Genomic DNA, 22,372 nt, shown 5'->3' on the forward strand with positions numbered 1-22,372 from the left:
CATTGAAAAAAAAATATATATCTGTATCCTGCTTTTAAGCTTACATTCTCTGCCTTTTGATAATATTCATACTTCCCTTGCGAGTAGATTTCTCACCAACTGGCTAAATGACTTCAGCGTCATACTTTCAAGATCAATATTTTCTTTAATGAAATAAAACACATTTTTGTTGCAGAATGTAACTGGTGTATAGATAGATGGACCTATCTCAGCAAACTTAACAGATGAGAGCTGTCAGAGGGATCTGACGGAGACTAATACTCCCAAAGAGGTGTTTATTTAATGGAGATCTTAGAAGACAAACCCGTGTCATTTTTGGTATTAATATCTCTCCTATCTGTTGTGTTAAATGTTTTTTTTTTTTTTTAACTGAAAAAAACCGATCAGCAAATTCATCATAAAAAACATGGGTATAAATCAGTGATCAGTATATAAATATGTCATTAAAAATGCAATTCACCATCGATACAAGTTAAGAATAAATTAAAAATTACCAAAAGAAATATTTACAGTGATAAAAAACCTATACACTACATTTGTTTTGTGCCTTATCTGATTCTATTAAAAGTTGTAATTTTAAAAATCCTCAGCGTTTCGCAAGCACGCAGTTCTTTGGCGAGGTTATTGTAATTCTTATCAGGTACCTGATATGGAGGATAACATTTGGGAGACAACACCTTATTCCAGCTGTCCTGAGGGGGAAAGTTTGAAGAAAGAGAGGAAAAAAGCTAAAGAGAATAGTTAGAGACCCTAAGAAGGATACATTGTGGTTACACTGGCAGGCGATGGCCGTCATGACAGCATGGGCCATTCTACAAAGTATGGCGCTTACACCATATTTTGCTGTACAGTAGGCCTCATCATTCACATTCTTCTTGTAAAGGTTGGAAGATGTGAAATTCATGTTAAAAAAGAACTTACTGTAATGTATTATAAGACAATATAAGGGAACATTTCATAGTAGCAAAAAAAAAAAATGAGCATACAACGAACCAGCATATCTGTTCTGAGTCACTTTGTTTTCAGAGTATGTGGCCGAAATCCATGATACACTAATCTCATCGTCGAGGGAAGCTAAGGGGCTGTGAAAGAGGAGTTGGGTAGGGAGACCCCTCAAGCTTTGCACAGTATGCTGCAAAGCAAAGAAACAAGGAAGAGGCCATTGAAAAGTTCCATTCCAGAAAGCAGAAAGAAACAGTTATCTGTCCTCCAACCTGTTCTGGTTAGAGGGAAATGCCCTTTTTGGTCTTGCTTATTTTGTGAAGGACAAAATATTATGTTTTGAGAAATAAAGACTGACTGAGTAAACAAATGTAAACAAATAAATGAATCAATCAGTCAAACAATGAAACAATCAGTTATTCAAATGATCAATCAGTCCATGAAACTGTTATTTTTTCCCCTAATTTATGATGCAGGGGCACAGGCAATGTTCAGCCTGCTGCAACTGCTGCTACTCGCAAAAGGAAGACACACATGCTGGATAGTGATTTATCGGGTGGATCGCGTTATCCAATCTTTGAACAACCAGGCCCTGGGGAACAAACAGGTTTCTCTGAAATGAAAACTTTTTTGTTTATCTCCTGTCAGAAGTTAGGGTTACAACTTGAATCACTGTATATGAACCTGTTTCAGAAGTCAACTATCATGCCTGGTTATTGTATGGCTTTGATTTTATGCAATGTGGAACTATTAAACTGCACTCAACTGTGTTATGAAAAATTAATTAGTGTTATTGTTGCATTTGAGCACTTGATCAGAAAACAAACGACAGTTTTCAGGTGAAAAAATTATTTTTGCTATTTAATACATGACTATATACATATAGACTTTCTGTACACTTTTTCCAAACGCGACAACATCAAGAAAACAGTAAGGACATAAATATTGTGAAACCTAGTCTTTGAATGACAATGTTTGTTGGAACCTCACAACTTTCCCGTAAAACAACTTTTATCATCCGTTTGGAAGGTTGAAACGAGTAACGTCATCCGTTCATTGAAAATAATGAAGTGTTTTTTCTTTTACTACATTATAATTCATCCTCATCTTCTTCCTCATAACCATGATACTGATCTTCAGCTATGGGAAAGGCAGATCTCATTACACTGTACACACAGTACAGTGTTTGACATGCCAACATATACCCAAACCATACCTACAAATTGTCTTTAGGCCACAGATCGCAAAAAATCTGTAAATGTAAATGACGTCCATATAAGTGATTAGAATTGCGCGTTTCCGAATAAATACAAAAAAATTATACAATAGAAAAAGCCTAGCTACAAACCATTCTCTGACGTCGACTTTACCAAAGAATCTTCGGAGAAGATCTTCTTCTTCTTCCTCCTCTACAGCGACTTACATCGCGTATTGCCCAGCTTCTCCTTCGTTTGCTGTCAGTTCGACACTTTCGTCGTATGGTGCAAAACCCATATTGCCGATACAAAACTATCCTCCGAAGCGCTAGACAAACACTCTGAGTCATCTCCTGATGAAACTTGCGAATATTGTTTTTCTGAGCTCGACATACTTCCTTTACTTTCCTTTGACAAGAGGTCCTAGAAAATATTCGTGTTGAGAATCTGAGGCAGCACCACAGTTTATTTGGGAAACTTACTCCCTTTATTAAAGAAGGGCTTTGAGGTTTTCTCTTATGCGATTTAAGCCATTTTTAGATGGTTTGCGGAAGAAACGCTGGCGGATTGCATACCCAATTCGATTTTCCCATATGCTCCCTGGTCTCTACTTCTACTATATTTCCTCAATTGTGAATTTGATGACACGAAAATTCGACCGCATAGAGAAGCCTAAGTATTAAGAGGGGAGCCAAAACCAAAACTTGACACACATTATTCCTATAGTACTGTACAAAAGTAATGCAAACGATTATCGTTGTTTATCGCACTTTGTTCTTCCGATATATCACCGATATATCGTTCGTTTTCTTGACACCTAAATCGACGAGATATCGGAGCTCTCCTGCAATATCTCGTTCCGACGATAAATCGTTTCAACGATACATCCTTCCGGCGATATATCGCTTAAACGATATATCGTAGAGCGTGCAGAACATCATCACGATATATCGCTTCAGTGAAATATCGTTCCAGCGATTTATCGCTGAATCAGGAATGATTCATTGCGATATATCGTTCTGGTAATGTATCACCTCAGCGAGTTTTCTCATGGCGAGAAATGCTTGTCTTCTATATCTTACCAGTACAACATACAGGTTATAAAAGCAAAACAAAACAAACAACATAAAACAATTTGGTTGGAGAACATTATACCTTTCATCGAAGTAACATAACAAACTTTCATTAGCATACCTTTTATAGCTATGTCCGATGGAGACACTTCAGAATACTGACTTTAGCTCCACTTTACTGAAACGATTTTTCTTCAATTATTTTTTCCATTTTGGTTCTATGTGCTATGATGAAAACTACTTATGTTGAATGAATTAAGCTTTCCTCTCTTATAGCAATCGAAGCCCGTAGATGGATCGAGATTTTTATCAGATGACTGGTTCCTATTTGGTGGTTTGTTCTCCATAACAATAGAGGCGTAGGCTTCAGGAGAGCTTTTCATATTTAAATTAACTACACGCGAAAGGATGTGAACAAAAGGCGTGATAAAGCGACTTTGATAGAGTTAATGGAACCGCGGGCTAATTTCAGTCCTTTGATTGTTAAGTGAGTAGACGGGTAATTTGAAAGTGCTAAAATTCTTGTTTTTGAGATTAATGAAATATGCATACACGCTTTAGTTTTTGCGGCACGTACAAAGAACAAGCAAGGAAACAAGGAATATCAATGCCCGATTCTGTCAGCCCTTAATTAACCATACTGCTTTTTTGGGAAGGGCGAAGTTCAATTGAAACAAAGTTTTGTCTCAGTTTTGGTCTCATGCGCACAAAAAAAGGAAACGTATTGATGGTATGAAGTAGTCTATTGTTTATTGTTTAAGAGAGCGGGTCATAAAAGTGCCAATATTCTTGTTTGTCTGTTTGTTAAATTTATCAACAATCTTAAGTTTTTGTATGCGTAAAATACTTGGGTACATAAAAGGAAACTTTCACGGTATATATGGTGCAAAGACTGTTTCATTCATAAGATATCAAGATTATTGTTTTTTTTTTTTTTTTTCTAGTGTAAAAAAGGCATGTAGTTACAGTCTTAGTCGTTTTAATAACCATTGTTAACTTTTTATTGGTCAATGACTTTTGTGAAATTTGTGGCTCCCAAAGGAGCCGTTTTCTTTTGAGATGTGAAATCGATCTTTAGAATTGCGTTGCTGCTCCTTTTGCCTCCACTACCGCTGGGACGACTTTCTTGAGATCATGGTCGATGTACTTAGCGAATTTCTTTTCCGTCACCCTCTCAGCCCAAAACGCCTTTATTCCGTCAATCAGTTCTTGTTTGTTTTACGGCTTCACTTTCGATTCTAAGTAAAGTTTCAGTTCGTGCCATAAGTTCTCGATGGGATTTAAATCATGACTCTCTGGGGGAGTACGCTACCAGTTTATATCATTCTCCTCGAAGAAGGCCCTCGCTCGTCTTGTCGTATGTTGGGATCATTATCCAGCTCAAATCCGTGGGCTGGTAGCGTCTGATTGATGAATGGTAGAAGGGTTGTCTCCAGAATACGGCAATACAGTTCTGCTTCTATTATACCATCGAATATGCACACTTCAGTAGCTCCCTTTCTGCTGATTCCTTCCCATACGTGTACTTTAAGTGAATGTTTAGGCTTCGGTTTTCTTTTGAATGGCTCGTCGACCTTTCGGTAGCATGTTCGTCTGTATTGTTCCAGCGAGACTGAGCATTCATCAGAGAATATGACATTATGGAATGCATCACCGGAATCCAGGATTTGTTGTGCATACTCTAGTCTTTTCACCTTATTAGCTACTCTTATCAGTTAACAGTAATGGATGCACTGCAGCGTCCATCCCTATTTGGCTCGCGATCTTCGCACAGCGGAGGAGTTCACAACGTCTCCACGCTTGGCCAGATGTTTTGGAATCTGAGCGCTTGTTGCCTCGTCGTTTATAGGCATTTGCTTCTCAATAAAAGCTTTCGCATCTGCTGGAAGCTTTGTCGGCCTTCCTGATCGAGGGCGGTTTTCAGTGGATCCAGTTTTCTGTATTTTGTTGATGATCTTGTAGATTTTCTCGTCTCAAGGCTTTCAATATTTGTACGGGAAAAAATCCTTCCTTATGGAGACAAGCAATTCTTTTTCTCGTATGTGAAGTAACCTTCGGCATGATTACGCGGTAGTATCCCGCGGGTACATTATATGCAAATACAGGTTGATTTCCATGGGGATGCAATAACACATCGCAACGCGTTAAAAAAAGTAACCTTGCACCCTCCCTTAGTACCGTTTTCACAAGCTGTCTTTTTCTCGCTCTCGCTATTCTCGTTTGTTCGATAGTATCAAAATGAATATAGGCTTTCTTATAATTTGTTTTATTTTGTGCACTAGCGAACTTGCTTAAAGGAGAACTGAAGCCAAAAATTGAGTTAATTTCTTTCGATAGCCAAAGTGACGAAATTATCGATTTCAGGCGTTATTTGTGCTAAATGGAGAAGAACCTCCTCAGGAAGAGAGTGTAGAACAGGAGGTAGAAGCCCACGAAGAAGACACTACTTCGAGAATGGGAAACACCGAATGGTGTTCGTGCAGCGCTTGTGCGCTTATGCCGGTGGCAAATGAATGTTACTGCTGCCAAGAACTAGAGGAGCTTAATCAAAAGTTTGACAATTCAGGTTTGTACTTAGTATGTGATTATTCTCACGAGTATTTTGTTTGAAGCGGCCGCTTCTTTGCTAAGAGTGACAAAAGGTGAACAATTGCAAACTCGATCTTAGTTGTAATTACAACTACAAGGTCTGATGGATGAAAATTATTGAAACAGTGAGGGAAAGAAAATGTTAAGACTTTTTTCTTCTTTTTGGGTATTGATAGTTGTTAGATGTATAACAGAACATCCGAAATTTGGCATTGTATGCTTGGACAAGGATGTTTTGAGCACGGCATTGGTTGCAATCCACAATGCGCGGCTCAATCCAATTCCCGACCCTATCGTCAAAAGGTAAACTGTCTTTTTCTTTCTTATTTTGTACGCGTAATTAAGTCAATCGCTTTTGTGACTTTATATCCTCTTGTTGTCTAGAACTTGGCGTTTGGCAGCCTAAAGACAATTTACTTGGTGGGCACATGGGGTATTAGGAAAAAACCGGCGGAGAATCGTGCCAGCATGCGTCGTCACGGCCATACGTAAAACATTTCCTGAAGAGAGTGGTAATTACGTGGGGTTTCGAGAAGCAGATCTGGAACTTTGAACTTTATCTGTAATTTTCTTTAATAATGATTAGTAACATATCCTTTGCTTGTATAACGTAAGAGGCTCTTATTTCCTTATGTCACGGTTTCTTTCTAAAATTTGCGCGAAATATATAATTACTTATCGAGGATATGAATTACTAACACATTTCTGCATAGTGATTCTGTCAAGAACCATGCAGAGCCAAACAAATGTCATCCCTATTGCAGATATTAAATTATCCACATTGCCAGGGATAGCTGTGTGGCCTGAATGAAATAAACCTAAAACCTAACTTTGATTGCTTTTTGCTACGATGATTGCTTTCATTTTCATTTGATTGCGTTTTTGACAAAGTTGTTATATTTAATTATTCGAAAATCTCGATGTAAGATTAACAATGACATCTGCTTTAGGAGGCCGGGGTTTGCTGGCAAAGTTTTCAGGAATGTGTGGTGCTGTGACTGTTGCACTCCTCTCTTATGGTTTTTTTTTTTCTTTCTCTCTATGGATGATAATTGGTTGTCTTCTCAAATATGAGCTTTGCTACCCATTCTTTTGTATTTTTCGGAAACACTACCTTGTATTGCAGCTCCCCTTGGTTGGCACCCCTGGATACAGTGGCTTTTTGCCTACCAGTGTTGGCATTATGGTCTAGGGCTGCCAACTGAGTTCGAGCAACCATGCCATTATAAAAGAAGTGTTGCCGTTTGGGTGCATATTTGGTCTGCACACTATGGTACATCTCTAAATTGCCAGTATGACAACATAGTGTTAGTTGCTGAATGTCCTTCAACAGATTTTTATCGAATACAACCTCCTTAAATGCATTATGAGCAGAGGAGCCAGGCCTAAGCCACCTTTTAGTTCTTGCGATAGCCGGAGGGATTGGTTGGTGGGCACATTCCTCATACAGGTCAGCTGAATCCCAGGAGTGGATATTGGCAATGTGATAGACAATGGATATCCACTTCTCTCTCAACATCTCCTTGTCTCCCCCACATGTTTTGGCACACCACCAAAGGCGGTTTGAGATGGATCTGATCCAGAGAGAGAGATCAGCACATTCTTTCTTCTTTGCTTTTTCAGTTAACTTTTTAGTTATACTCTTGGAAAGGTGCCACACATCAAATTGATGATCAACTTCAGGAAAATTTCTTTTCATGTCAGCCCTAATGCCCACATGACGGTCAGTTGCAACAACCATAATTCCCCCCCCCCCCCTTTTTCATAGATGTTTTCCATACAGCGTTTAAAACCCTCTTTCCATGGCATTGCTATTATGAACTTCACTGACCCGAACAACCTCGAAGTCAACAATCTTATCAGTTTTCTGATCAATCATAGTATATGTCCCATATTTTGCATTATGGCCACGACTGTCACAACGCCCATCCCCCGAAAGCCACAGATCTCGCCCCCCTAGCTCAGAAAAAGTGGAATTTTGTTCTTTAAGCCAGAACTCATTGATTACGGGTAATAGGTACTTGTTTTGAATATTATAAAATATTTTCTCACTGAAAATTTCAAATTTAAGATATCTGTCAAAGATGCTACTTTTGTAAAGGTAGAGCCACTGAGCAAAATAGATGATGACAGCAACAAATTTCCAGCTGCCATCCCCTCAAGCATTGGCTGGCTTTGCAGGAGTACTTATGATTATTCATACATTCTAGGGTGACAAATAGTTGGCTTCCTTGTGTGGATTGGTTCCTCTTAATCACAGCTGCACCACACTCAGGACAATACTTAAACAGTTTAAATAGCTCTTGTTTAAATACAATGTATTTGGTATCATCCTGTGGCTTTTCGCATGAATCTTCCTGTTTTGTGGGAAGGTAAATGCCATCTTTTCTTGGAGAAACTTCTGGGGAAGCAGCAGCTTCAGTTGCTTCTTCCTTGTTATCTTCAATTTCAGGAAGGAATACCTCTTCAGTCTGGGTGCTGCTTTCTGAAACATCAACCTCGACTTGGGTGTCAGTAGATTTCATCATTAAATGGAGACCACGAAGGTTGACTTGGATCCCAAAATCCACACCCTTGTTTGGCAAATTCACCTGCACTGCTTGTGACTCAACCATCGTGCTTTTAGGCCCTAAATCATGTGGGAATGGATATGATGGGCTGTCTGAGGTTGATGTACTTGCTCCACAATTCACTACATCAACAGGTGCAGGCTGTTCTAAAGCTGAAGCTGCATGTTCTTCGATTCCACAACTAGGTTGTGCAGTTACAGACGCTATATACTATAACAGAAAAAATATTAGCTCTGTTATGGTATAGGTTAGTGACCCTTTGAGAGAATGAAAAATGTAGGTATGGGGGATAAACTATGCTACTATATGGTTATAGCAATGATTCAATGGGATTTTCTTGGAAAATATAACACCTGACCCTGCCCTCCTTTTGGTTGAAAGCCTGCACTGGTTTTAACTTAGAATTTCCAGTTGTATTAAGTTTTTATTCACATAGAAGTAAAGAAGGTTAAAAGAATTCATTATTTAAAGAATAATATCCACAACTTACAAATAGTCTATTTGTACTAATTTTGTTCACCTGCTAGTTAACAAGGGACAGGTATAATGTTCCTAGAATTAAAGAAAAATCACTTTATTCTGAAACAATTTAATTTTGTTTACCTACTGGTCAAAAATTTTCAGGAGAGACGAAGTACAAAGATTACTCAGAGAAAAAAAAACATGAAACTAGAAGGAATTCCATGGCAGGATATTGTTTTGCTTAAAGAGAGGAAATACTTTTCTGCGAAAACTTAATGTTTCTCAATGGAATCTACTCGGGAGATATCCCTTAAGATATAAATTGTTATTGCCCTCAAACTGCATTCACCTTTCAATTTTTTTTTATCAATCATGCATAAATGATGAGCAGCTTCAAGAGTTTGCAACAACCCAAGCTTTGCAACAACCCAACCCAGTTGCAAGAGAGTAATTCACGATTCACTTACTTCTTTTCTGACTTTCTCTTCTGAACGTTTCTCCGATGAAAGTCGAGGTCTTTCTGATGGTTTCCGATGCGAAAAAACCGTGGGTATTGCACCTGGTTTTAGCGTAGATCTGGGTTTCAAACCAAGAATTTCTGCTTTCAAGTCTCTTTCATAGAAGTCAGGTGTAAAATGTTCTGAGCACAGCCTGGAGTTTTCCGAAACGACCAGATCCGCTCGTGAGATCTTTGCCAGCCACTGTGATCGTAGAGCTTCATCCCTCGGAAAGCAATGGTAGGATATACCAGTTGTGTACCTCGAGTCGTTGTTACAATCGAACGCCGCGCAGTATACTATTTTTTAGCTCGAAAGTAATCGAAGTAAATATAGCAACGAGGGCTACTCAACCGCCAAGAACAGATAGAAGAATAAACTCAAACAACTCGGGCTTCCGTATTTGTAAATCCTGTCTTGCGTAAGCCAAGAACTTAACCCATTATAGAGAACTTATAAACCAAAGTTCAACACGAATTTCAAAATTTTATTTCCTTTTGGACTTCTTGCGACATTGTTAAGAGCGTGCGTTATCGTACATGCCATTGCAAAATCCAGACTACAAACGCGTTGCAAACTAATGTTAAGAAAGGTAAATAACAAAATATGGAAACAGAATGGAAGATGAAATATCTTAAATTACCAGTATGTAAGAAAAATTAAAGTGGAGACCCTATTCCGAAAACATCGCGGTCAATCCAAGTATAAAAGATGCGTCGCACATGATCTGGACACGTAACTACGTTTCAGAGACACAGGGTTACGAAAGCCAAAATATTTTTCTCTTATACAATCCCTAGATAGAAGACCAATTTTCTAATATGAGATGCGCTTGAATCATTTTTTGCTTCACCTTGCACAATCTTTACTCCTGGAAAACCACAAATTCTTTCCCGCTAGCAAGCCGCAGTCCTGAATTCAACTTGCCTGTTTCTTGCTGTGTTTACCTTCAACCCCATAACCTACGTCACACGCTACAAAAAGAACCGCTGACATTCGTGTTCTGAGCCGACGTACCACAGTCAAATATCGAGCCAATTATCGCTAAAAATCCTTCGTTTTCTGGATGAAAACTGTCATTCGAGGGAAAAAAAATGACGGAAATTTGTTCCATCATACATAAATGTACGATACACGGTGAAAAAAATTACATGAATTTGGACTTCAGTTCTCCTTTAAAGAATCCATCAAAGGCTCATTATAAAAAGCCGCGTTAAATCCAAAGTAAATTCCTTTAATTTACATTGTTTTTTCTCCCAGCTGTCAGTTTGGAAGACAATGATGATTTTGACCCGACAACCGACACAAACTATCTGCCTGGGTATGTTAGCTTTTGTTATCAGTGGAACATGGGGATATCGCTTGGGACTTAATGTGACAGTCTGTGGTAAGTTATTCTATTTAAATTTAGCCTAAAACTGCTTAGGAAAAAATACAGAATGTTAGCAGAAATGGCATGAAAATGAGAGTCGAGAGTTCCTCCCAGAAAGAAAAAAAAAAAAAAAAAAGAATTGTTGATTTTCTTTTTAACAACAGACTTACTACTTTCTCAATTATCTGATTTCCGGGTTTCATTTCTCCATCTCCATTATTTTTCATTTTCCTCTCCACTGCCCACCAGCTGTTTTAGTGAAATGCAGCTGAGGATAAGAGTATTCGCTTGTCGCAAAAACGGTCATAATTTAATTTCCCATACATTGCTTTGTATCTAAGCTTTACTTAGGGCCTGGAAGTAAGTTAGAAATATAGGGGCTAATGAATGTCCTAAATTGGTTATCAGCAAAATACTCAATTGGAAACTAATTTTGTTTTTCTGTAGCCCAAGGTGATACTCCATTTTTGCATTCTTTTCAGGAAAGTACGATAAGCCTCCAACGTTTACAGTTTCTCCATGGCCTTTCATTCCTGCTGGAGTTCATTATAATTTCAATGTAACATTTGCATCTGGTAAGTTGAAGTCAACATGGAGGTGTTAATAGTTTTTATTAATTTATTAATTAAGTCGTTAGACAGACAGTGTCCTTTTTGTTGATGTGTGTGTTTGTGAGGCAGTGGGTGGGCTGGGTGGGGATAATCAGGCATCAAATGTTGCTTTAGCATCAAGATATTAGTAAGCCTCATCTTTCACGATCATTTGCACCATTGTGAAATATTCCTGGCCCATTTCTTGATATCTTTTGTTTTAAATAAAGCGGCCATTGAATTTGATTTTTAACAAAGCGGCCACTATCGTTCTTAATAGAATTTCAAGCCTTCATATAATCTAATTTTCACATATTAATATTTTCGTAATAACCAAACCGATGAGAGATAAAACCACCAAGAAAACCATCTGAATGAAAAAGTCAACAACTGCCAACCTCACATTTTCTCTTAATTAGTTGTTTACACTTAGTTCCTGTTTTTCATATATTTATCCCCGTGATTGTAATCATACATATCTCCCATGATTAGTATAAATTCAAACAGTTTCTTTTTCCAAACAGTTTTTCAACTGACGGTGTGAAATACATCGAGACATATTTTAGAAATAAGAACGATGATATTTCCAAAGTGCCTTCTTGACCATCTCTAAAAGGTAGCTTTGAATGAAAAACAAAGCAAAAAAATATTTAGCAATGAAAAATCAAGCAATCCATCCTCATTGATTAATTATCAATCGATATATTGCTCTCAGTGCACGGTGTTTCATATTTTAAATAACCGTCGTTGATTTCTTTGTAATTTTTTTGTCTTCTAGAAACCATAGTGTTGGCTGCATCTAGAGAATTGCCCGTAATTCCTCGATTTTTAAAGGTAATCAATCAACTAGCCCAGCCCTTTCAGTTCACGGGTTTAAGTGCGTGTGATTCCTATCTGATAGCCCCGGCTGCATTTCAGTCCTTTTTCCCTCCCTAGGTTTTTTCCTGCTTGATAACCTAACGGTGAAGTTCTCCTCTCCTATGTGATGTTTATACATCTTCCTCACATGCGCATGTACCTAAATTCTTTCGACGAACTCTGTTGTAAGCACTAGTCCTATTGGCTAAAAAAATCAGCTTTTACAAGAATATAAAATTCGTTAGCCAGCATCCAGGACTAAAGATTTCCCAATATTTTTGTTTTATCGACTGAGTTAAATGTAAATCAGCCACTATAAAGAGTTTCTAAAGAGTTAGAATTTTATTCTGACCCAGGGCTAACGATTGAAACGTCAAATTTGAAAAAATATTTATGCTGGCCAGTTTACGTTCTCAAACATTCTACGGTAATGTAGTCATTCTACCTTCATTTTATTCTTCAATAAATAAGAATCGAACCGGTACGGGGAAAATTCAACTTTTCGATGGAGAGGATATCATGTTTCTCTGTGCTGAGATTGAGGGCAAGGTATGGTAAGAGACGAACAGGACAAGCAAGAGTCAAGACTCAAGAGAAGCATGAGGGAAAAGAATAAGCATGAGAAGACATGCAAAGATTCGTCTTGCAATCAATGATTTTGTAAAACATGGTTTCAGTTCACTGCACACGAGAAAAACTCATAACCAAAAACTGTCTAGTGTTGTTGTTGTCTGTGCTTTCAATTATCTAACACTCAGCTGCCTTTTTTTCTCGCTCAGTAAATAAATAATTTTAGGGTTCACCGTGTTCAGAGTTTCAGAGCGAAAAAATGAACATTTCACGACAAAAAGTACCATCTGGTTTGTGTTATTTTGCCTCAATAGTTTTCACCGTTTGCTGTTAAACGGCCAAAAAGTTTTGCCGATAGTCGTAAAAAAATTAATCGTAAAAAAAATGTTTATTTTTAATCCCAACGGAATGAAGTGAACTGTTAGCCGTAAAATGGCTGACTCTTACATGGAAAAACGTAACGAACTCAAAGAACAAATTCTACATTGCCGCTCTGAACTTTCCAAAATCTTTCCAGCTGTTTTAGTACAATCTATTTATGCCAAAATTCAGGATGCCAATTCTAAACTTTTTAACCATTTGCAACAAATTAAGGCCCAAAAAGTGGACCAACTTATCGGTCCTCAAATTATTCGCGACTCATCGCCTGAAATCCGCAAAACTGCAGTTACCATTACAGAAAAACCGAATTGGATATCAAATCCGAAAAACCGTGGGTATTTTTTCCGCAAACCGAAAACTTACTGCCAAAGAAACGAAAATCCGCAAACTGATGCAGAGACCAAAATCAAAAACCGAGTTTTTCAGGGCAAAAACTGAAAACCTGATCTAAAAAATGGCCCCAAAACCGAAAACCTCAAAGCCCTCTTTAGTAAGGGAAGTAAGTTCCTTTAATGCTGCGTTGGTGGGAGAGTAAAACAAGGTAATTTCGTATCATCAACTGAGTTGATAACGTAAATTGGCCATCGTAAAGAGTTTCAAAGCAGTCGCTTTGAGCGTTAGTCCTTCTCCAGAGTGAACGACGTAGGGCTAACGCTCGAAACGTCAGCTTTGAAACTCCTTACGGCGGCTAATTTACGTAATCAACTCAGTTAATAATACTGAATTACCCCTCTTCAAGTAGCTGAGTAGTAGTAGACTTCATTTAACGAAGGTAACCAGTGACCGTAACTATACCGACGAACTCATGGCCCTCGTCGTTCTCCAAAATCATTCTCCAAAATGCTGGTTGAGATATGAAAGGACGTATATTTGATTACTTACAAAGCTTATACTGCCACTCTTATAAAGATCCCTTCCTTACTTGGTAAGTTGCAATATTGCAAACCAAAAACCTAACATGCTACATGTACATACACTAAGATATTAAGCTTTGTTCACTTCACTAAAATGCCATATACAACGTCCTTTTACCAAGTTAGTTCTAACATGTTGTGTTGAAACATTAATTATTTGATGTGTCTCTGTGTATAAAAACGCATTCGTGCTGAGATATATTTATTACATGTAGTGTGGGTCAGTGAAATCAATTCTTATGTACAAATCTAAAACGACTAAAAATTACTGAGCCATCCCCCATGACTACTCTATTCTTCATGCGCAGGCAGCGACGTAACATGTACAGATATGTGAGACGTGGAAAGACAAGTAGTTGGAAGCTGGAAGACATTTGGAAGGTTTTGTAGACACAACTGGCATTCTCTTGGTAGAGAAAGTACAGTTTTTGATGTTCATAAAGGTGGAAATAACACTTTTGAGCTCTAGATTTCAATTTTTTTTTCTCTGATGGACAATGCCCCATAACTCCCCAAGGGGAAAGGGGCCCAAGGGCCTCTTCTTCGGGCACAGTCACCTACTACACCACTGTACAAGTTCTATGTCTTCTAAGCTGCTTATGAAAAACGATATTTAAACCCCTGACTCACACCTCTTTAGAAAAGTATATAGAGGACACCTACAATGTGGTCAAACTGGAAAGTCCACTGAATGTGTGTTTATTAATGTGAGTGAACCTGTTGAAGATTAGCATCCTAAAAACAGGGAAAATTATAATACTCCTTAGATATAAAATATAGAACAGAAGTGGGTTATTATCTGAGCCGCTGGAAATAAACCATCATTAAATTCTTTATCATGTCCTGTTTCCTTTGTTTCATTTAATGTAACTGTTTTCATCACTTAGAAATTGCAACGAGTTGTTCAGGAAAAAAAGGATGTCACGAGTAGCCTGCCTTTGAGAAAAAAGAATTCACCTTGTGGGCTTTAGATTTCAAACCCCGAAAGTTCGGACATTGAGTCGAGCTCGCAGCACATGTTTCCAAATTTCAGCCTTGGAAATTTTTCTTAAATAACTACCCACTTTCAAGAAACGTTTCTTTGCTCAAAATTGGCATCTTTCTTTTATCATGCATTTGATGGTGTGTCAAGCAAGTTGTCATTTTGCTGCCGTTGAAGCAGATGCGAAGAATGTTACAGGAAACGTTGCGGCATGGATTAATCGAACTAGTTCTGCGTACAGTGATTCATCTGATCAGGTATTTTCAGGGTGTTTAGTGCGTAGATTGTCAAATAATTCCCCTTCTCACAGGAGATTAGTGCCCACGAATAGCTGTAGAACGTAAGGAAGCATTGATTCCCACACGGAATTACGTGTCTGGGTGTGGATCTCCTTAGCTGATAAATGTACCGATTTTTTTTAACCTGAGCCTTGTCGGGGACCACAGCGTAACTTGCGGTCTTCAGTGCCTGGCTTAGACACACCAGTCAGTTTCCTTACCTTTTTCCACCAGCTAGACGAGAAGCGCTCTTCAAGGTGTTCAACTTTGCATTCGTAGCATTTAGCGCGGCAGATATTTAGTTGGCGGTGACGAAACTCCTCTAGATTTCCCTGACTGAGTGCTGATTGACGCTTCCTATCAGTACGTCACCATTCCCCAGTATGGTCAAGACTAACAGCACGGGATTGACGACACAGGTGTCGAAGAGATAATCAAGTGGTGTTGGTGATAACTTGAAGCTGTACAGCTCTCTCTCTCGAGAGAGTTTAATTCACACAAAGTGTTTTTGTTTCATCGGTGGAGGAAACAAATCAGCACGTCAGTTGAAATTAATTGCAGAGTTGAGCTGTCAAATAACAACAATGTATATGGCCAAATTACAATGGTTACGCCCTCTGCCTTTCATTAGTGATAATCCCATTGGTTTCTTAACATGAAGTCAGGTTTCGAGACAGAAGGGAACCTAAGTTGTATAGATGCTTTTGTTGCTTCTCAATAACTTTCGCGCCCGGAAAATTCTGGGGTTGAAAGCATCTGCATGAACTAATTTAAGATAAGGTATTTTCATTTATCGTTGATTTGGTAAGGATTTAAGTACTCTCAACTTGAGAATACTTAAAAATTTAAGCTAAATTTTTTAAGTTAAATTTTTAGCAGCACCGAACATGCTGTGGAGAGTAGTTTTTGCAGATTAGAAACGTGAGCTCTATTTCCTTTTTATGCTATGTCACCGTTGATTGGTGAAAAGAGTGAAGTTCCTGTTTACGCCTTCGTCACCGGCCATTGCTTTTGCTTCAGGTCATTGAAATAATAACAATGTTCACTAAATTACCTTGCCTTATTTAGTGTGAGTTCCTTACATGACTTGTGACCAGAGCTACAAATACAGTGTACCTCCCGACTGAAAGAGCAAAGAAGAGCGCTAGAGCAATGGTCTGTAGTAGCTGGAAACTGTTTACTCCCTGTAATGGCCACGCCGTCGTCTCCAAGAAATCTCTCAAGATCTTTCGCGCAACTGCTAACTAGTTTAACAGGCACCTTCCAGAATCTTGCAAGATCAATACTTCCTAGTAACGATCACAATCTTCCATTGTCTATAACCTTAGCGACGATAGAGATAACGTAAAAGTTTCAGAACTAAGGTGAAACCACTAGCTGCGCCTCGTGGTGTGACTGCAAAGTTTTGAGCGTTGTTGACGTCATTTCCACGATCAATAAGGTTATAAACAACGGAAAGTTGTGGTCGATTTGTTGTTTATAATAACATTGAAATTTTTTGTGCCGGCCTAATGCGCCAAAGATTTTGGATAATCACGCTCGCGTAACGTGATCGAGCGTTGCTTTGTTGTTTTGATTTATGTTATGTAATGACTTCGACAATGAAATACCAGTAAGTAACGAAAGACATCAGACTCTGTTACTCTGTATTGTCTTTATCGCCCACCAATAGTCTCTATTCCCATGTGCTCGATGTGTTTAAGCATCAAGTAAATCTAGGAGGTGGTTTTTTTTTTTTTCAACCTCGCGAACCGAGAGCCGGCTTTCTATTTCTAAAGATTTTTTCTCCGCTTTTCCTTCAACCTCGATATGTTCTTCTTCAAAGTTTGTCCAAGTATACCATTCATAAAATTCAGAAATTCGTCACTTTCCATATATCAGAAATTCTCCTTTTTGGAGAAATTTTCTTTCGACTTTTCTATCGATTTTTGAGCTACTTATTACGTCAATTTTCGATAACCTTATTCGACCAATAAGCGCGCGATAATTTCTACAGTTATTGTGAAAAATCCCCTGAATCGTAAGGGATAAGACTTAATCAGCTCAAAGTTTTCAGTTTTCTTTATGTATATATTACGCACTTTGTACATTTTAGCAAAGAGTGTTGGGGGAACACGAGAAAAGTTTATAGATACCAGGCGAAGGTGATGGATTTATAACCATTTTGGTTTTTACGCCAGTCAACCGACAGGGAGTGTGGTGTATTTTTTTTATAGAATAAAGGTAAATATTTCTATTTTGTATGGGTTTCAGTGGGTGCAATAATCGAAACGTTTTTGACAAATCAAGGCTCGCGTGGTATCTCAGTAAATTTATAATTTCTAATTGCTTCTTTCGATAAAGACTGAAGTTGTGACCGAGACATGAGGATATTGAAATTTTCCGGTTTTTTTTTTTCTCTCAGAATTGTGGATCTCTAATAATTATTGTGGTTTCCATAGAACTGTTAATATTTTCACTACACTACAAGCTCAATCTTCCCTGTGCACCCGACGCTAAGCCGCAGTTTGCTTCAAATTTCCAGTTTAGAGGTTTCTAACAGCTCGCGGCGCATCAGCCGTGTACCTGATCTCCCTTCAAGGCTCTGTAATATTCTTATTGTCTCTTCTCTTTGGCAATCTTCTAAAGTCCCCCCTTTATACGCTCTTAGCGACGACTGATCCCCCATCCCCTCCCGTGTGATCCCACCTAAAAACCTTCCACTCCAAGCCCAAAAGTATGAAGAAATAAGAATCATATCAACCGTTGACTAACTGGTGACTGAACTGTAAACTGTTTTTGTTTCTCTGTGGTCCAAGGTTTTAGAAACTTTTAGCAATTATATTTTTATGTGCAGAATTTCTCGACGCGTCAAAATAGCATTGAAACTCAACCTTCATTGAAGATTTTAGATATATGAAAATTCATATATTTGCACTGCGGTGGAGAGATGAAATTAAGAGATCCTCGCAGCTAACTACAATTAATTACAACTAATTACAACTACTCGTTTCAGTAGTGTTCTTAGCTGCGAGGATCTCTTAATTTCATCAACCTTAATTGTTGCATTCTTTTTAGTAAAGTGTGAGAAGACTCCGACGTTTAAAGTTTCTCATTGGCCTTTCATTCCCACTGGTGTTCTTGTCAATGTCAGTGTAACATTTACACCTGGTAAGTTGAAGTAGATTGAATATAGGGGCGTTATTATATGTTATCAATTTTTATATCTGAATATTATAAACACTAGGAGAGAGAAGAGGCTTATGAAATTCCAAGGATTCCAGACGGGGGTTAATCAGAGGAGAAGCTTTTCGGGGGTGGGAAGGGGGGTAGGGGATGCACAACAGATACTTGCTTCGTATAATTGTGGATCTTCTTGAAGCGATAATGCAATACGAATTGACCTCGAACGGCAATGTTATTGTCAGGGACAGGGACGATGGTCTATGCATTTCTTCCCCAGATCTGTGCAGCTTACCTGCTGGTGCTAAGTCTCCAAAAGAGAGTGACAAAAAGAAAAAATTAAATCTCTCGTTAAAACCAAATTATCCTGTTAAGCCCGCCACATACGCAGCGCCATCATTTCTTTGAAAAGTTACTCCCCATTAATATAATGGTTTCCAGTCGAGCACTACGTAATCTTCTTTTCAATATTTTTGTAGGCTCATTTCAATATACGCTGGCTCTCGTGAATTTTTCAGTTGTTTCAAAAGGCATTCTCTCTTAATTACTTTTGTTATCATCACATTGACTGCGCCCTATGACAGAATAATAATGATGGTGGTGATCATTATCATTACGATTATGGTGATTTTTAGCAACATGTGTCATGCTTGGATCTGTTCTTTTCTAGGAACAGGTAAGAGTCGTAAATAAATCGATGTGTTTACATTGTACTTTAATTGACACATTGTTCTTTCATTCTATTCTTCAATCTGTTATAGACTTGAAGCTATAAGGGAAAAGTTCAACTTTTTAATTAAAAGAGCGTAATGTTTCTCTGTAGTGAAGTTGTTGGAAAGGTACTCTAGGAGACGAGTATGAGTCAAGACTCAAGAGAAAGACGAGAAGCATGAGGGAAAGTAATTCGCTTAGGCAGGGAGGACAATAAAAGAGTCTTCTTGCAATCGCTGATATTATAAAACAAAATTACAAAATCTAACGACAATCATTATAGATAACTCTGCTCAGTAATTTTGAGTAAACTCATGGATTAAATTCTTGAGGTGAGGGAATCAACTCATGAATGAAACAGCGTGGAATCTAAACTAGGCAGCCAAAACAGGTAATAATCAAGAGAGGTTATCAACTCGCTCAAAAAATGGTAAACTGTCGCAGAAATTACTTAGATTTGATTATCCAAGAGAGCTAGCTAAAAATACGGGAAGGTTTGAACCCCTCCCTACACATAATGCTCCCTTGAAAGTCCGACGGTTCAAACACAAATAGAAACACGGGAGGACTAATCTGTGTGGTTCAGTTATCTGTTGTGGTGAATTGCATAGCGTATCTAATACCAAGCCATTGACCAAAAAAATTTCTTGACTGAAAAGTTTATTACACAAAAGCAAATCTCAAAACCAAAAATCTACTTGCCTGTCTTTGCTTTTGCTTACCTGACGCTCAGGCTGTTTTCTTTCTTCTCAGTAAATAATACTTTTAAAGTTCACCGTGTCTTAAGTTTCGAAGAAAAAAAAGGAACCTTTCGTGACAAAACATCATCCATATTTGTCACATAGGGCCGTTTGTTGCTGATAAAATAAAAGCGGAAGGCTCTGTACTTTTCAGTGATTTGCTTTGGTGCATAGCATAGCTTACTTAGGACTGGGTGGTGCGTCCTGATTGGAAAGGAAAAGAGAGAAAGTGGAATTTTCAATTCACCGGAAAACCCCATGAAATATGAATAGTACCAGTGAAGTTCGGCGTTCACTATGTGTCGTCATTTCACAATGTCTCAGTGCAGTTAATGACAGCTGCAAAGTTATTATTGCCGACCCGTTAAAAAGTCAATTCCTTGTCAAAAGGAAAACTAAGTAACATTTCTTTACCGAGCTTAACTTTCCATACACGACATTTAAGACGTGATAAGCGCATGCTGTGATCTATTCTCTACTTTTATCGCACTATTCACATGAGTTGGGTAATATTTTATTCCTATCATAAAGTGTGTGACCCATAGCACGCTTTTGATTCTGCCCGTTCCCCATGGGAATGAGAGAGATCAATCTCTTGTTGACTAAATTTTTTTTAAAATCCTATTCATAATAAGTCATTTCAGAAAAAAATTTTTACGATAGCTTCAGCAAGAAAACACTTTTTATTCTCCACTTTCTTCCCTTTTTTCTTCGTATCTATAACCTATAGTGTTTTCTCTGCTTGTCTCTTATCACTTAGACTTGATATGATTATTAATAGGCGCTTTTCTTAAGCTCTAAATGGTGAAATTTCAGTCTTAAAACTTGGAACAAAAGGAAGAAAGCGAGTGGCACTACAGTGAATAGTATTAAAGAACACTTTTAGTCCACCGATCGTTAACCATTGGACTAAATTCCTGTTAACTGCTTTTGTATTTTAAGTATGATCACGACTGTCCCTCAAGAACAACTGTTTGGAATTCAAATAAGGACAGAAATCATCCAGAACTGACTTAGTTTGCTTACTTTGTGTGTTAAGAGTAACTTGGAAAGCCCGAAGAGATCCACATGTTGTGTGTATAAACTTGCACAAAGATCGATAAAAAAGGAATATTCTATGAAAGGTAAACTATCAGGAACTGCGACATCTCGATGCATGCATTTACCTTTGACTTCGAACGGGACCGGACATAAATTCGGTAACAAAAAGAGCTGTTAAATTTTCATCATGTGTGCATGTATTCATGCATGTTTTCTTTCCTCTCAGTCAAAATCTCGAATAAAGTTTAACTTCAGAGTTTTCTTTATCTTAGCTATATCAGCCAATTTATCCTTTCTATCAATAGACGCGAATATAAAATTGTTGTCACTGTAAAACTTTTTAGGCTTATTGTGAGCATAAAACATACTGTTAAACAATATGGCAGCTCCATTCCGCAATTAATTATAGCTGACGTTTTCAATATCAGAGTAGATACCAAAATAACTTCATCAATGGCATACATCGCGATATCATACAAACTCCACCGATGAAAACAAAAACACCTTGCTTAGACTCAACCCTCTCTCAAGAGCTGTCAGCTTCAAGCTATTACCAACACTACATGATTATGTCCTCGCCATCTGCGTTGTCAATCCCGTGCTGGTAGTCTTAGCCGTACCAGGGGCATGGCCTCTTGCTGGTAGTTATTCCCAAATTCTCTGCTCTCCGAACTGTCTTTAACATATGCATTTTCTCGTTGCTCTTAGCGACGGTTTGGTCGGTTTAGTTGTCCAACGAGCTTTTTTTGTTTACATTGCTGGCTAAATCAAACTGGTTTTCTACTGCAGTGCTCTCGTTTTCTAATCTTTAATGTTACTTACAGAGCATTGAAGGTATAAAACGACGAACGACGATTTTTTTCTCCAATTAATTCCAGTTTCATTGGATTTAGCCATGTGTTAGATATGGCATTACCTTTCAAGATATCTAAGATAATAAGGTGTCACAAATGACAAATTCACACGCACAAAATAAAGTGAACATCGAGATTCACGCGGGCGACAACAACAGCCAAAAATAAATTGGACGCAACAGCCGCAAACGTTGAACACACGCGAGACGCTTGAGTGCTTTGTAATTCGTTACTCATGACAACCTCCCTGATTGATATCGTGATTGAAAATGATGCATTGTATCATTATCCGTTACACCTTCTAGCCGAGGCTGTGACATTCCTCAATTCATCCCGAGTCTCATTTCTTTACAGTTGGCGATGTAAAGACATAGGGGAAAAATCTGGCTCGTTGTAAAAGGAGCACAATCTTTACCCTCCACTAGGTTTATCAGTCAACGAGGGAATGGACAGAAAATATTCACCAGACACAGTTACTTAAAGACAGAGAAAGAATACGCCTGGATCTGCAAACTTAAAAATCTGCCACCGAATGAGCTTCTTTAAAGCAATAGATTGAACTAGAACTAGAGACCGTTAGCAGCTATCAA

The 22,372-nt window shown here is 38.2% G+C and overlaps 2 protein-coding genes across 9 annotated transcripts in view; one reads left to right on the plus strand and one right to left on the minus strand.

The window, feature by feature from the left end:
* LOC113686153 (uncharacterized) overlaps positions 1-22,372 on the plus strand; it is a 123,567-nt gene that overhangs the window by 20,552 nt on the left and 80,643 nt on the right. The gene's annotated exons all lie outside the window — the stretch shown is intronic.
* LOC149047494 (uncharacterized) overlaps positions 1-22,372 on the minus strand; it is a 79,495-nt gene that overhangs the window by 5,806 nt on the left and 51,317 nt on the right. Inside the window, exon 1 of one of the 4 annotated variants that reach the window (XM_089203571.1) lies at positions 3,333-3,539. The exons of 2 other annotated variants lie outside the window; for them this stretch is intronic. The gene's annotated coding sequence lies outside the window, so the exon portion shown is untranslated. Of the gene's footprint in view, positions 1-3,332; positions 3,541-22,372 lie in introns of those variants that run through there. One more of the 4 variants, XM_089203568.1, reaches the window with a different exon arrangement.

The sequence above is a fragment of the Pocillopora damicornis genome, chromosome 4, assembly GCF_964200805.1.
Source record: "Pocillopora damicornis chromosome 4, jaPocDami1.2, whole genome shotgun sequence".
In the NCBI taxonomy this organism is placed as follows: domain Eukaryota; kingdom Metazoa; phylum Cnidaria; class Anthozoa; order Scleractinia; family Pocilloporidae; genus Pocillopora; species Pocillopora damicornis.